Genomic DNA, 12,025 nt, shown 5'->3' on the forward strand with positions numbered 1-12,025 from the left:
GGAAAGAACTCTCCACTGTGAATCAACTCGTAACAATCATACAAGAGCTATTCCAGATACTTTATTTATCTGGACAAATAGATGTGCTTTTTCTGGACATTAGCAAAGCTTTTGATTAGGTTCCCCATGCAAAGCAACTATATAAATTAGAAAGAATTGAACCTCCTTTTCGTAGCATACAGTGGATACCAGCTTCTCAAAAACACAGGACAGTTTGTTGAAGTTTGATATTGTACTTCCAGTACTCATCAGGTCACCACAGGAGTCCCTCAAGGCAGTGTGCTAGAGCTATTGTTACTTTTAATTTATGTTAATGACTTGATTGATCTTATTCCTGGTAAAGTGCCCATTTGGTCATATGCTGATGATTTTGTCATCTTAAGGAAATTGTGTCCTTTGATGATCACAATGTGTTGCAGAGATACCTTGCAGAAATTACTGACTGGTGTTCCAAATGGAGAATGGAGCTCAATGCGAAAAAACGTTTTTTACACAAAACAAGAAAAATCTCCTAGATTTTCATATCAGCTTGGAAACAGAGCTGCCCTCAAGTCGAAAATATAACTACCTTGGTGTTACTCTTAACAATAAGCTTACATGGCCAACACATATATAAGTAGTTTGCTCAGCTGCGCTAAAGAAATTGTGGTTCATAAAGAGGAAGCTTAAGCACGAACCTGTAAAAACCTAAATGTTAGCCCAGAATGCAATGGTGCTATCAAAGTTAAAATATGATAGTGAACTCTAAGACCCACATACTTTTTTAAAAAGGACCCCATGAAACTCGAGCGAGTCCAGAGAAAAACCGCGATATTCATATACGGAAAATATTCCACGAAGGATGAGCCGTTCCCATTAATGTTACAAAACAGAATATAGACACTAGAAACACAGAAAAATTAATAGTGCTGTACTACTACACAATACTCTTTTTGTAGAAAGTATCAGGCTAACAGCTTCCGTATGTTGGCCTACTACCAGGAGAACATGACACAGTCATGAGAATTTGCTTGTGCCAATATTCGCAAAAACGAACACCCACAAGTACAGTTTACTCCCTCATATGTTAAACGAGTGGAATTCAGTTCCCAGTGGTGTATTTCAGTCGAACGATTTCATGGCTACATTGAAAAATCATCCTTACGAAATTTAGCGATGTTGACGCAAGATTCGTGCTCCTTTTTGTGCATTATGTTCATTTCATGTCACAGGATATATGCTTGTCCATGCTTTCTTCTTGTTTGTGAAATGCCTCCTGATTGGGCCAACGTATTGGCCTGCCTGCAGTATTACTAAATAAATAAAATCTACAGCAGCGCCAGGCAGCTTTTTCCAATGAAGCAAGAATCCTCGTAAAATAGAAAGGTTCAATGTCCGGAAGGGTGAAGTCGGCTAGAAAAAATGTATTCACATTAGCTACTCAACATTGCGGAAGGGAAGGAACGTAGAGGCAGAGAGTGAAGATGGAAGGTGAAGACATATTATAATGGCTTGAACTTTTTCCTGCTCAAAGAAACTTTTCATGTCTGCCAGAAGCGTTCAAGAAGAGTTGTGTTTTTGTGACCATGGTTTTGGTGAGCAAAATAAAAACAGTCCAGGAATTAACAATACAAAATAAAGTGCTAAGGGCATCTGTGAAAGGCCAGAAAGAAGTGTCCACCAGATCATCTAAATGACAAGCGAGACAAAATGCAGTTGCGAATAAGTGTAGTGCATACAAAAGATTACAATGTATAAAATATGTCCAGCTGCATTTCAGATGAAAACAAGTATTTATAAAATACAGCAGGGCTCATATGTACAGTCAAGCTAGAATGAAATACGAACCGCACCTACGAACAAAAATATTTTATCTGCATGCTTTCACCTGTAGTATTAAACAAGCCTGACTCATGTTTCCGAGTAAAGGATCAACCGAAGTACACATTTATAAACTCCTTCTTAATGGATAGCTCATTGCAAAGTAGAAAAGTATGCCATATGCATGTTCCTGAGTCATTCCGCCCAGACTATACACAGCTGTATGACAAAATGCACAGCATGCGGCCCTTCATAAATAACATAGACACCTGCAACCACAGAACACTTCAAGCAGATCGACAATACATATCATGAATGCTTGGTAACCTCTTCAGAGAAATTTATCAAGAAACAAATTGAAGGCGTTCTTCAAAAGCCAAATAATTTACAATGTCAGCAGAGTGCATGAGACAAGAACCCATCACAACTTTGTATTAGAGCCCTCAAATAACACTGAGCATCGGAGCGTGAAAAGCATAAAAATCGTAAAAATTGTTTCCTTGTGTAGTCTACACCTGTCGCTTTTAAAGAGCGGCAGCTTTGGGCATGTGGTGTCCCTCCGATTTGTGTGCGCATGGTTGTGTGCAACCATGGTAATGCGGCACATGTATATACATTATCACCGTACACCAGTATATAAGTAAGGCAGAAATGAACACATGGAATTTTTGCCTCTTGGCTGTTAGCCAACATGTCCAAGTGCTCCCTTTGAGACATACCATGCCCTAGACATGACAGTGTATTGCATGTTTATCTTTTCCTTTGTTTCCAGCAGGTAAAAGATATTACTGTGTCTACTGAGGTACCGATGATGGCATAAAGCTTTTACTACCATTTACTCAAGCTTACATGCATCCATAATGCTTTCCTTGATTCCAAAGCCCAACCAACAAAAAGGAATCTCTCCATGTTCATCCATAATTGCAGTCACTCAGGCCATTTCAATTCATTTATTTATTGATTCGTTTAATGATGCCTCAAATTGTCCTTGCTGGGGTACTTAAGTACTGGAAACTGGACAAGAGGAAAATAACATCAACAGAATGCAAAAAGCACAGACAGCAGACAGAGAATTTTAGACAACATAAGCATAGCAGTATTACGGAAAGGGTGGGTATTTGTGCTATGCGGCTTATTGGCCGTGGCTACGGTAGCTGGTAGACGTCCAATGAATTTAACCAATAGCCATCTCTCAACTTATATACGCAGGTGCAAGCGACACAGGAGGGTGCAAGCACGAATACTGCGCCATAGATTTTTTCAGTCAATGTTTTAAGTGCACATGATTATAAAGGTTGAACTGCATCGGCAAAAAGGCAATTGCAGTCCCTGGCTGTAGGAACAAAAAAAAAATAAGATGCATAGTGGTGTGTGCACATGAAAGGTAAAGTGCCTTTAAAGCATCATTCAGGCAGTGCGAAACACAGGAACCAAGTATGACGCTGAATTTCCAAGTGTTAAAGTTTATAAATCAAACAAACAATTAATCTCTAATATAATGGTAGAAAAGGTTGCAAAATATATTTGCAAAATATATAAATTTAAGGCCCTTTGAAAAATTAGCTTTTTCTACTCCTGTGTTGGCAATTTTATTTTTGGCCTAAACCCGAGCATCAAAGCAAAGCAGGACAGGGTTCTTTCGTTGTACTGTCAGAATAAATTTTTATTGTCATACTACCAGATAATATCAGCAGCGCTGTATGGCATGTGGCATCGGCAATACCCTAAAGGGGCTTTGAAAGTGGCTATAATAACCTTACCTGGGATGTTAAAGCACGCCGCTTTGCGAATATTGTCCAAGAAAATTTTTTTTGTGAGCTTTGTAGATGCTGAACGATCTGCAGTCAAAATTTCAATTTCCGCATCTACGCGTTTCCCTCTCCTCTAGTCACTTTCTGCACGCTGGAAGCCTGGTGCTCCTCTGCCGGCCCCACCTCCAAGGGCAGAGCTTCCTGACCCGCCGGATCTACACGGCTTAATGGTCGTGGCTATTGTAGCTGGTAGATGTCCAAAAAATTTAACTAATAGCCATCTCTCAACTTATATACCCAGGTGCAAGCGACGGAGGCGGGTGCAAGCACCCAATGCAGTGATGTATTTCAGAGCACCTTCTAAGAATCAACTTGGCCAGATGTGCAACTGTAGAAAAACGGTATAGAAAGCCTGCGCACATCACAGTAACGGAAAGTTTTTTGGGGGGGAGCAAGACAAGTTGCTATGCCTGAGATTAGTGAGATGTGCTTTTCGCCCGCAGTCTACACTTTGTGGAGTGAAATATTTTTGTAATGATTTAATTTCACCACTGTCCTTCATGCATGCTGGAATACATTATGCAGCCACACTGCAGTTCATTACCTACTGGAACATCAAATATTTACCAGTATGGCTCACACACAAGGACAAATTTTTTCAAGAGAGCTGCCTCCAATCAATGTCAAAGTTGAGAAGCCAACAGTCACATTTGTTAAACTGGAAAATGGCAACATGTTCATCATTGTTGGCGCAGTCACATTAAGAGTGCACAGGGTAAGCAGGTTGTCCGCAATTCTCCTTAAAATCACCGAACAGCATTGCCAACTTCCACGGAGCAAATTTCAAATGCTGACTCAGTGAAACTGGGATCAAACACAGTGCCACTTAGCACATAGGCGGGCAGTGATCTTGTGTTGCATGCGTACAAGGTTGACAGCCCAGATGAAAAAAAAAAATATCCCATTTCAAGGGATTGCTGAGGTGGGAATCACACCCTTCCAGCTAGAAACCACACATTTCCAACTGCAAAATATCTATTGCTTCTTAATTATTGACACAGGAAATATATCTAGCCCGATAATTTATACTCCCAGTTAGCTCCAGCTGAATTAATGCAGAACTTGTCGGTTTTTTGACAGGCTTATCCACTTCAACTAGAAAAGCTGGAATGGGTAGCCTGTCAAAACTGTGCCCAAGCCTTGCATTTTTATCTGGAAATTATTAACCATGAAACAACTGTTTGGCTTTTCCCACAAGAAAATATTTCTTCAGAGTAATAGTTCTTAAGTAAAACAGTCCTTTGGTGTAGTACATGTAGTGTAACTACATGCAGCATGTGAAAGAATCAGCCGAAAGCAAGCACAGAGGCAACCAAAGGCCATGAGGCAAAGAACAATGAGATTTTATCACACAAACAGTGCCACACACGGTGTGTTCCACAATCAAGAAGAGATGTTGTACATGACTATAGGCATAGCGACCATGCCGTACGTTGAGCGTATTGTAGGCTGCTGGCTCTGCACAAGCACTTGTGAAAGATGTCCTAGTCAACACTCTGGTGCCAGAAAGAAAACATTTTGGTACCTTCCTCTCTTTGACTGAACTTGAACACCAAATAAAACATTCGTTGTGTACATTCGCGAGTAAAAAAGATTAGCACACGTGACGGAACACCGGAGCGCCGGAATGACAACGCGTGGCGCTGCGGGTGACGAAGGGGCTGATAACTAGAGTGCTGGGACGTCCCCATTCTACAGGGGTCAGATCCCACTGCGGTTCCGTCCGGGAACCAGTTCCTTTCGCCTCCTCTCATTGGCCGTCCGTCGTCACGTCCGGCGTGACGAAAAACTTCCGGAGGCGGCTCCGCGTTTTTCGTCTACGTCACGGGGCGTGGCCACGGCACCGAAAGGAACCGTTTCGCCGGCCGGCACAAGAACCGCGGCGAGTAGGTCCGTTTCGCGGGAACCGCTGCTGCACGCTTGTAAACAAACATGGCGGCGCCCATTACAAGGCGGATTTAAAGTGGTGGCGAAGGCTGGGCCGAAAAGTGGTTTAGCGCGACTGCAGCACAACCAGAGGATGGGGGGCAAAACACTCATATAAAGAAATGATAAAGCTACAAAATTGGAATGTAATCTGCCAATAGAAAAGAAAAAATATATTAGCACCTTGTTTTATGAAAGAGGTAAGTCATTTTATTAAAACCTGGCAAATTTTGTATTTTTGCAACACTCTTGACCTGCCCCCTATTCATGAGTGTGCGGTGCATTACAGCGCGTCTTTGCAGGCCTTGTTTCGATACCCGGCTAACCCGGCCACGCCAGTGTCTGGAAGTGTTGCTGCCTTTCTATGCTGCCCCTCCTTTACCAGTCACTTTCATTGCGTTCCCAATTGCACATTAACAAGGCCATAACTAGCAGGAACTCGAGCACACAAGGCGAGCACATTTGTCTGGCAAAGGTTGGGGCGCGCTGAAAGGCAGCAACCTTCGTGAGGTACGGGCTCGAAAACGCGGATTCTACAGAAAGACCGCTTTATAATTCGCGCCAAAGCATACGTATGCGTGACGTCATTCTACGTCACGTTTGCGTAGTTTGCTCCCCAAAATCCAGGAGGCGCTGGAGTGCCCACGAGCCGCCATTTTTTGGACCAATGGGCGTCTATGGAGCCTTCGCTACCACTGTACATCTACCTTGCCCATTACCCCGTATCTTTTCGCGGCTCTTTGCGGCCGCACTGGGCAGAGAAGACCCAGAAACAAGGAAGATGCCTTCGACCTGCCGGAGTAAGATTTCCGCCGCCATTTTAGGATGAGTAAGGCGCTGGTGCGTAGGCTGTGTGCTGATCTTGAGGGCGAAATCGGGGCAAAGGGGCCGAGCGGACTGCCGACAGAAGCGAAAGTTCTCTGCCCGCTTCGGTTTTTTTTTGCAACCGGGAGCTTTCAGACTTCTGTCGGCAGTTAGGTGACCATCCAACTCTCGCAATCCTCAATGAGCCGCTGCATCAGCGCAGTAGCGCTAGCTGTAACTCGCGACGTAGGCAAGCGAAAAGGGTGGGTAACCTTTACGTCCACGCCAGCGGAAAAACAACAGGCAGTGGCAGAATTTTTGCACCGCGGCCGAATTTCTGTTGGTGTTGTTGGCTGCATCGATGGAACCCTCGTTGCCATCAGTCAGCCCAAAGGCCTCAGCCCTGGTGAAACGCAGGCATTCATGACCAGAAAGGGCTACTACGCCCTAAATTAGCACGATGTTGGTAAGTATTACAAGTCTGTCCACTCGTTAAAACAAAATCATAATTCGCGAATTTCAGCCGCCTGCGTGGGTTTCGTGCTTTTGCATGCTTAAATTTTAATGCACTCAAAATCGGAGTGAGGAAACGTCATTTACATTGTCGGGTAGCATGTTAACGATACTTATGACAAACAAATTCTGCCGAGGTTTCCACATTACTTTCTCAATATATTGCATTCTGCGTCGCAATACAGTTATTGAGGCCCTACATGAAAACAGTTAAAATTGATATATATATATATATATATATATATATATATATATATATATATATATATATATATAACAGCGATACTCGGCAAGGCAACATATAAATGGCGTCATTTATTATTATAATAATTTCTGGCGTCAGAACATACGACCCTTTCACGAGCCACAGGGGTTCATTCATGAACTCTACAAGCAGAGTACGCTGTCGCGGCGAAATATGGGGCCCAAGAGGCCGGCGAGTAGCTGCTTGTGCCATTGCGAGTCTTCTTGTCAGAAACGGGACCAAAGGCAGACGAAACTTCAACGCGCGCCAAAAAGCACATGTTTTCCCAGACGGCAACGCGCGCGCGCGTATGCGACACCATCTACCGACAGAAAAGAGAAACATGTACCAAAAGAAACGTCAAAAAAGTTTTTTACTGCACTCTCTTGCACGTGCTGCGACTTCTTATTAAATAATATGTACTACCATTTATTTGTAATATTTGATTTCTTTTTAAAACAACCTATTTTTTAGTGTACGGCCCCCGAAAAAGCCAGGCAGTCGTGGGCCGGGCTCCCGCGAGGTCGCGCGCTCACCGATTGGCCGTTGGCTTCGCCTTCTTTCTCCTCCCGTACTTCGCTGTCGTCATTTTGACGTCACTCCGAAAAGGAACGGTTCGGAAACGGAACCGAAGTGGAATCTGGCCCCAGCATTAGGGGGGTTCAGAGGACTGTCACAGCCAAGCAAAATTTATTTTTTCTGTCTCGCCCTCTCTCTTTCTTTAACGCAGCCTTGCTCCCGCAGGCAACTGATGAAGAATAGGATAGGTGTTTTTTTTTGCTTGTTTGGCAGTTATTTTTGTGAGCAGCTTCAGCCGCGCTGCACTTGGCAACTGCTTGAACAGCTCTGCATCCAGGAGCTGCCATGGCCTCCCAAGGGAGCACATTTTAATATAATTGAAAATATACGGGGGTTAATGAATTACTAGCTAAAAGGCAGCTGCTCGAGTCATCGCCAGATATCTTTTGGGCGGCAGTTCAAGAGGAATCGAGCAGGCTCCAGGCTCTTCCTGACCTTGCAAGCAGCCTGTTTGACTCCTTCCCTGAGCGCCTTCAAAGCATTGTGAGGGTCAATGGGGCATATGCACACCATTAGTGCAATGACGTGTTTGCTCTCGCATCACGACAGCGAGCTGGCTATCCTCCTTACTTCTTTTCCTAAATTGAGGGTATAGTGCTCCTGTTAATATTGTTACTACACTTTCCCAATAAAGTGATTTGTGCGAATTAGTTGCATCAGAAAAATAAACTATCGGTTTTTCGAGCTTGTAGAATACTGGCTAAAAGCAGTGGCATCATCTATTGTTCCCGCAAGTTCCTTTTGATAAACCATCACGGACATAAAAAAACAGTAATAAAAAAGAAGCCATCTTTGCTCATGATAACCGATCCAAAATAAATGCCGCACATACTGCCACATAGGTTCGGCACTTCGACGCTCGGACGATGGCACACTTGACAAAGCTTACTTCCTGCCGTCCCCCCTATGCTGCAAAAATGGAAACTGCCCGATAGGCAGGTCTGCAAACCTCAGAACCGCGTGGTGAGATATAAAAACTCTGATCGGCAGTGATTTCTGATAATATTTTTTACTCGCGACTATACAAGCAGAACGCATAAGGAGGCACTACAACAAAGAACGGCATTTCTTCACAATCAGCAAAGCCTGTGATGAAGCATACACTCAGAAAGTTGGTGCACAGTAGGCAGAAAGCACTTGGGACACTTCCTGACTCACGAAAAATTCCAACACCAGAGAAAGCTAATCTCTATTGTCATGCATACCACCAATAAATTGAAAGCCAAAAATATGGTCCTGTTTAAAGAAGAGCACCAAAATGATGAAGACTTCACCAGCTTCCTAGCAGTATGCTATCAAACTTGAAGCAGAGAAAATGTACACTGACTGCTTCGGGCATAGCTACACATGAAAACCACGGCAGTGAGTGTAATTCCCATAAGCAGCTGACCATATACTTCTGGTATGTTAGGTAGAATCCAAACGGTGCTGTGCCCTCCTCCATGTTGTACATGCTGGTGCAACTGTTATTATCACCACTCGCCTGTGATGTCATGGTCCTGCAGCTGAGCGTGGATGAATACTTCGTGTTGCACAATCCAAGGTCTGCTGCTCTTCGAAGAAAGCTCTTGACCAAGTAGTACAGCACTCGACACCTTTGCAGGCACCTCATGTAATCGTTCAGGAGCCTGGCATGACCATCCACCTAGGTAACCAGTCCAGCCAAGAGGTGAGCGAAGATGAATCTAGCATCATGGCTCCCGAGCACATGAAACCCAATAGTGAGAGTGGTCCGAGACGTCTGCACAAGATGCACGCCATCACCTGCATGTTAATCCTGTCCACTGAATCCTTCGAACAAGCTAGACATTGGGTTTCCACATATGTGAGATTGTTGAAGCTGCAAGTTACACTACAGTCCAGTTTTACATACGAATGTAGAATATGCTCACTGCAAAACCAATCATTAGTAAAAAAACCCAGCTGTTTCATAATACCTACACGTACTAGAAGGTAGATTTCCCTAACTAATGGGCACAAATAATTATTCTTATACTCAAGTAAAGGAAACCACTACAAAAAACATTGCAGGGAAGGGCACAAGTTTCATTATTTACGACTACCTTGAGTTTATTAGTATATGCATGCTTCTGCATTTTGCAGCAATAAAAATGAGGCCGCCATGACATTGTGGTCAGTAAGAAAAATGCAAAGCCACAGAACATCACTGTGTCACCCACACCTATCTCTGCGGTTATCTGAAAACTATATAGCTGATTAATTTACACTATTTTCATATGCAGGTTCTATTTACGCTGTCCTTCCTGCCTCATTAAACTATATATAAATGCAATATCACTAACCGTATGCCATCTTCCTCCAGGTAAACACGTTATCCCTTCATGCCTGCTACAACACCCTAAGCACGTGCTCACCAGCTTGACGATTTCCATGCGGGCAGTACTGGAGAATGGACATATTCCTTGCAAACTCGTCATGGATCGATCGTACACAGACTTATGAGCTGGAACCTTCGCCGGCAGGAACAACACACCTGTAGAAAGAAATGTACAAGACTCATATCTTTGTTTTCCGTGTGCCCTTACAGAAATTTTTCTCTCCATCCTGCAGTCATTTCCACGTCACCGCTGTGTAACTGATGCTGCAACACTGCTATGAAAATTTCAGCTTGAGTAGCGAAATCACCTTAATGTGCTTCATTAATAATGCCTAAGATCGGCTAAAGTATTCTTTTAAGCTTTCAGGCAATTTTTTTTCTCCACACTTAAGGAAATCACTCCTCTCAGCTGATTTCAAACCTATGCTTCCTTTCACGTTCATCGACCTCAAAAACCAAGATATTGACGAACGTACTGGCTTGCTAGGCTTTAGTTTTCTCAACTTGGCGCTGTGTGCATAAACTGAAACAGGGTATGGTGCACAGAGCAGATCGAAATCCGAAAAGAAATTTTGTATTCGCAGCATGCGCCCTGCAGATATTCATTTGCTTGATTCCTTGACGGGTGCAAATAAAGTTATTTCATCATTGCTTTAAAGTCATTTTCAGCCTGCAAGCAAAAGGAACGAGGATGACGCTATACAAACTGTTTCCTTACCTGAATGATGCTGGAGGCGTTGTCTCGTTGCGCCTTTCCCGGCAGACGTTTACGCTGTTTTGCTGGCAACACTGTCATCAGATAGTGCGCGAATGCACACGGATGTCTCGTCGAGAAGAACGACACATTCCTTGAGTTTGTTGGTCGGCCGCGCGAACACCTATCGTGTCATCCACTGGTCAAGCGCGCAAAGCCACCATTCGATCAGCGACGTTCACTGCTGGCGATCGCACCTCACAGTTCGACAGTTCGCTACTGCCTTTTACGGCAATGCATTCTTGCATAGGTTCCATACCATACGCCTCGTCAGGTCACAGACGAGCTGTCTAGTCAGAGAACACGAAAGCATCGGGGTGCCCTCGAAAGTCGCTCACCTCTCGCAGTTCTACGGTTTGACAGACGACGAATAAATCTAACGAGCAGCAAAACTGACAAAACGCACCACCAGCGCAGCCATTGCCACGCTACATTAACCGCACGGACTGATGATATCTCACAGCGAGCGAAGGGTTTGAACGGGAGAGCAGTTAGCGCCCCTATGCGGAAGCACATTTAAGCTCTCCCTAAACCCTATTAACGCTCTCAAGCGTTGCTTAGTTCACATGTGCCCTTATGACGGCGTTTCAATGCATTGTGCAAACAAAAGAAGACTTTTACAAGCCTAGTTTTGGTTTCAAATAAATGCCTTTTAATCTGCCGCGACCTAACGACGTATAAATCAGCGTTTAATTCACATATTTGCATGATACGGTTACCTTGCGACCCGGGAAGCTATTTTTGGGAATGGCGGCACATTGTATGGACCTCCTTCACCCCGCGACGTCACGAAGATGCGGTGGCGCTGATGTTAGCAGCGACTTTCGCATGGTAGGCAAAACAGGTTCCGCTTGCCCGTGCCTACCGCAGCTGCCGCAGCTACCGGCGGCTGCTTCAAGCCTGTGCACTGCAGAAGCAGCATGTATTGACCAGCTGCGTCACTGCTGGATCCGCGTAGTAGCATAAAAAAATATTAAATTAGCCTCGATAGGTTTCTCGCGCATAAATGTCGCATTCGGAAACTGGCTAACAGGCATTGGGCCACGGTAGTAAAGCGCGAAGTCTGGGAGTCGATAGGCACTGCCACTCAATGCACTTAATAGCATGCAAGTTACTGCGTTCATTCACCTGAACTTCAGGATAGTAGGCTGATAATTGCTCAAGGAAAAAAAAAGACATATGTAGCTGCACACGTACTTATCACCTTGAGCCGGAGTGCACGGGGCGCCGACAGTTCACTCGCCCCCAAGGAATGC

At 44.2% G+C, this 12,025-nt stretch overlaps 1 protein-coding gene across 1 annotated transcript in view; it reads right to left on the reverse strand.

The window, feature by feature from the left end:
* Positions 1-11,210, reverse strand: part of LOC144100586 (uncharacterized) — a 45,654-nt gene extending 34,444 nt beyond the window's left edge. The window contains exons 1-3 of the mRNA XM_077633487.1: positions 10,734-11,210; positions 10,053-10,171; positions 9,161-9,418 (exon numbers count right to left, since the gene is read on the reverse strand). The gene's annotated coding sequence lies outside the window, so the exon portion shown is untranslated. The remainder of the gene's footprint in view (positions 1-9,160; positions 9,419-10,052; positions 10,172-10,733) is intronic.
* Between the last annotated feature and the right edge of the window lie 815 nt (positions 11,211-12,025).

The sequence above is a fragment of the Amblyomma americanum genome, chromosome 1 (assembly GCF_052857255.1).
Source record: "Amblyomma americanum isolate KBUSLIRL-KWMA chromosome 1, ASM5285725v1, whole genome shotgun sequence".
NCBI lineage: Eukaryota > Metazoa > Arthropoda > Arachnida > Ixodida > Ixodidae > Amblyomma > Amblyomma americanum.